Source organism: Herpailurus yagouaroundi, unplaced genomic scaffold (assembly GCF_014898765.1).
Source record: "Herpailurus yagouaroundi ecotype Mexico unplaced genomic scaffold, PumYag 187, whole genome shotgun sequence".
Taxonomy (NCBI): Eukaryota; Metazoa; Chordata; class Mammalia; order Carnivora; family Felidae; genus Herpailurus; species Herpailurus yagouaroundi.
Window position 1 is genome coordinate 1,136,622 of NW_024412418.1, and position 5,091 is coordinate 1,141,712.

The window sequence follows — 5,091 nt, forward strand, 5'->3', positions numbered from 1 at the left end:
GGAGGGTCTCAGGGCAGGAGAAGCCACCGTGTGAGGGCCACGCATCCTCCATGAGGAAATGGACAAAGACAGAGTGTTTGGAACCTGAGGGAGGGGGACAAAGGCTCACAAAGAATAGGAATTTGTTGGGAATTCCTTCCTGGGTCATCTCAGGAAGAAACACGGATGCATAAGCCCCAGTGTCTGGGCCCCAAGAGCTTGTTGGAGGAACAATAATGGGTTCAAGTCTAATCACAAAGTTCAAGTCAGCTGTGCCACTAATGTTCTGTGGGGTGACGACGGGTCAGTTAATCCCTTCCCCGGGACTCAGTTTCCCCATTTGTAAGATAATGGGGATGAGCTGGAGTGATTAGTATCGTCAGAGTTCTGAGTGAGGCTGTCAACCCCATGCATGTTTCTTGCGGGGGCGGTGGGGGGGGGGGAAGCGAGCACCTCTCTGGCTCCTGTTGCCATGGAAACAGAGGAGACTAAAGTCCTCCTGCCCGTGCGGTTTGAGATGCGGCTGGGGACACCCAGGGAGCAGGGAGCCCGGCCAGGTCGCTGCAGGGCACAGGACCCTGGTGCCCAGGAAGGCCGTGGAGCACAGACTCCCGGGAGAGCTGAGACGCCAGTTTGGAAATTCAGTAACTCTGCCGACCATGCTCTGTCACCCTCCAGGGCTTCTAATTTGTACCCAGGGCACGGCGGAGACCCACTGTGGGTTGCCCACTGTTGTTCTCATCATCTGCATTATTATACAGACGATGAAAGACACCGTGCGAGGCAGGAGCTCGTGGGCGGGTGGGGAAGACGTGCACGGACCAAGGGCAAGTATTTGGGGCCCTGGACGGAACCCCCTGATTCCTGGGCCTTGTGTCACCGACAGGGTATGAAGTGCTTGGAAATAAGTGGCTTTAGGAGGGAAGCCTTCTTGCTGGTGGCCAGTTCCTCTTGACTTAACACTCACTTTCTTTATTCGTTTATGTGGCTTACTTGGCTCCTGGAGGGCTGGGACTTTGAGACCCTTAACCATGAAGGGCCCACCGTGAGAGCCAGCGTGAGGTGGCGGGCAAGGAGTGTGTTGGTGGGGAGGAGGGGGGGGTTGGCTCCATGGAGGAGTAGGTGAGCCAGGGAAATTTCCAGGCAAAAGAGCCAGATGGGGGAGTGGAGACGCTACCTGATGGGGCTGGAGAAAGACGGTTCTGGAAAGGAGAGGAGGCTGGAAGGATTCTCTAACGGCCACGGCCACGGCCACAAAGACAACCAGTGAGGGTAGGGTGGGTGAGACATACTCCTCCAGGCTTTCCCCCTCCAGAAAGCAGCCCCTGGGGCTGTTCACCTGTCCTCTGGAATCACAGGTGAGAGGGTCCCAGATAAGGGTGGCTGTTGGGGAGCCCTCTGCTCCCACCCTCCTCCCTTCCCTCTCCTCAGAGCCCCCTCAGCCACGTTCTTCCAGATGAGAGAAAGGGTCCGGCCCTGGGAACTCCTCAGAAAGAGTCTTTTCCAGGATTTGGAGTGGAAGCGGGAGGCCAGGACAGAAAGGGAGCAGCGGTGGCCACAGGACACAGAGCAGGGACAGCAGGGGGGAGGAGTGTGGGGTTGGGGCCGGATGGTGTCGCTCTGCCCTACGCCCGCCAGACGGGGACCTGGTGCAGGCCCCTCACACTCGTGGGCCTCGGTTTCTGCTCTGTAGCAGTGGAACAATGGCTAAATGCAGGGCTGTCCGCCCTGACCCTGCAGGCTGTCCATCCGCCCTGACCTTGCAGGGCTGTCCACCCTGACCCTGCAGGGCTGTCTGTCCACCCTGACCCTGCACCTCTGCTGGTCAAAGGCCAGGAGCGGGAGCCTGGACTTCCGCCCGGGCCAGCAAGGGGACTGCTTCTCATGCTGGGTGGAGGGGGGCAGAAGGACCTGCTGGAGAAATGAACCGTGCCTTTCCCCTCCTCTCCTCCAGTCTGTAGCCTCATTTGTTCTGCCTCCTGGGAAGGGTAGACACGTCTTCTGATGTCTGTCTGAGGTCCAGAGAGAACAGGGGACAGTAAGAGCATCTTTGTTTGCGTTAATTTCTATATTTATTTATTATTAATTACTTTATTTATTTTGAGAGAGAGCAAGACAGCGTGAGCAGGCGAGGGGCAGAGAAAGAGGGAAACACAGACTCCGAAGCAGGCTCCGGGCTCCGAGCTGTCGGCACAGAGCCGGACGCGGGGCTCGAACACGAGAACCGCGAGATCATGACCTGAGCCGAAGTCAGACTCTTCACCCACTGAGCCACCAGGTGCCCCAGTGCTTTCAACATCACGTCACATCTGGAGGCTGTGTCCTTGGAGCAGCCTCTGGGAGTGGGAAAGTCAGAGGGAAGCCACATTCCAAGGATGGGGGTGCGGGGCGGTGAGTGCCCAGGTCTAGCTCACAGGGCAATCGGCGGTCATGTCTTTTTTGATCATGGTCCCCTGGCGCTTGTCCACGTTTCCCTGAAATCCTTCTCCGAGAAAGTCACTGTGTCTGAGCGGGCACTGCACCCACAGCACTGGGGATACAGAGGGGAGGTAGTGAGGCCAGACGCCCACACCCGCACCTGTGTGCGCATGTGCGCGCGCGCACACACACACACACACACACACACACACACACACACACACACATATATTCTTGGGCCACTTTCACCTTCCCGATGTGGAATCTTTGCCCCATGGCTGCTTTGCTTCCCTCGGGTGCACCTTCCCCCTCTGCGCACTTCGTACGCCCCGCCCCCACCCCCCTGCGTTGCTATTCTTTTCTCAGCCCTCCCTTCACCATGTCCGCCACCTTCCTGTGTCCTCGCGAAGCCCCAGGCTCCCACCTGTTGTGGTGGGCTGGCCCAGCTTTGCTGGCCAATGGAGCTCCGGGGCAGAGAGGGGCCCTGTGCTGTGTCTGAGGTCTCACCCTCTTCAGGGCCACACGCAGCCCCGGCCCCACCCTGCCTCACACCTGCTGTGTCACCTTGGACAAGTCACTTAACCTCTCTGAGGGCTTGAGGTACCGGCCAGAGCAGGGCGGGAGACTGACTGTGAAGAGGGTCTTTACTTACCCTTCTGCAGGATTAAACAGGCAAGAAACTCCTGATTACCAAGCCTCGAGTGCCGGGCACAGGGGCTTGCCCCTGAGCCGATGAGCCAGAGGTTAAGTGCTGGCCCCCACTGAGGTGAGAAATTCTCCTGACTTTGCACACCACCATGATCTCTCCAGAACATAAATCGATGGCTCCCTGTGGCCGACAGCACACTCTCGAAGTGCTGGCCTCATTCTAACACGGTTTCCCAGCTTTGGCAATATTGGCCTGGGGGGCTCGTCCTTGCTGGGGGAGGTGGGGCTGTCCCGGGCATTACCCCCACCTCCGCTCGCTAGAGCTGGTAGCATCCTCCACAACCAAGAATGTCTCCAGACGTTGCCCATGAGAACCACTGCTCTGGCCCAGTTAAGCGTGAGTTGCTGGAGGTAGGGCGTGGCAGGGTGGGGGGGGGAGGTCTGCACAATTTAAAGGCTCCCAGGTGGTTCTGATCCAGGTGGTTCTGGGGAGGGCCCTCTTCCTGGCCTGCCGGTGGCCGCTTCTCACCGAACCTTCTCGTGGCGGAGAGCAGAGACGGGAGCGAGCTCTCCCCTGCCTCTTCCGAGGGCACGAATCCCAGTCACGAGGACCCCACCCTCGCGACCTAACTTCCTCCCGGAGGCCCCACCTCCTAACACCGCCACACGGGGTGGGGGGTGGGGGACTGGGGTTTCCGCATAGGAGTCTGGGGCAGGGTGGGGGGGATGGCGCAGACCTTCAGGCCACTGCAACGCTTTTTATCTTACCTGCTGTCTGTGGATGCTTAACGCCCGTGTGGAGAGGTTCTTTTCTGTATTTGGAAACTCCATTTGTAATTTCTTTTTCTTTTTTTCAAGTTTATTTATTTATTTTGAGAGAGAGGCAGCACGAGTAGGGGAGAACAGAGAGAGAGGGAAAGAGAGAGAGAGAACCCCAGGCAGGCTCCGTGTTGCCAGCGCAGAGCCTGACTCGGGGCTTGAACTCACGAAACCTAGAGATCAGGACCTGAGTCGGACGCTTGACTGGCTGAGCCACCCATGTGCCCCCTCCATTTGTTTTTTTTTTTTTTTTTAATTTTTTTTTCAACGTTTATTTATTTTTGGGACAGAGAGAGACAGAGCATGAACGGGGGAGGGGCAGAGAGAGAGGGAGACACAGAATCAGAAACAGGCTCCAGGCTCTGAGCCATCAGCCCAGAGCCTGACGCGGGGCTCGAACTCCTGGATCGCGAGATCGTGACCTGGCTGAAGTCGGACGCTCAACCGACTGTGCCACCCAGGCACCTCCCCTCCATTTGTAAAAAAATTTTTTTTAATGTTTATTTATTTTTGAGACAGAGAGAGATAGAGTGTGAATGGGGGAGGGTGAGAGAGAGAGGGAGACACAGAATCCAAAGCAGGATCTGGGCTCTGAGCTGTCAGCACAGAGCCCGACTCGGGGCTCGAACTCACGGACCACGAGATCATGACCTGAACCGAAGTCGGACGCTCAACCGACTGAGCCACCCAGGCGCCCCGACCCCCCTCCATTTGTAATTTTATAACTGTTTCCTGCTTCCCTCATCCTGTGCCTTTGCCCATGCTGTTCCCCATATTAGGGCACTGTTCCTGCCTTGGAGGCCCAGCTCAGGCACCCAACCCTCCTGCAGGGATTCCCTGAGCGCCCCGCCCCCACGTTCCCCTGACACCCTGTCCTGCTGGTCCTGTGTTTACTTCCATTCCCGGGAGCCACCCGGCAGAGGGGCCTTTTTGCCTCTCTTTAAGTTCCCACGTATTCAAACACCAGTCTAGGGGTTTCTGTGAAAGTATTTTGTAGATGTGATTGGATCCATAATCAATCAACCGGCTTTATGTGAGGGAGAGTTTCCTAGATAACCTGGGTGGGCCTGATTCAATCAGTGGAAGGCTCAGAGAATAGAAGTGGAGCTTCCCTTACGAAGGAGAGACTCTCGTGGTGAAGGGCGGCTTCGGGCGGGGCCCCCCGGAGATCCAGCACGGGCGCCCCCCCGGCGGCGGGGGGGGGGGGGGGGGGGGGGGGGGGGGGGG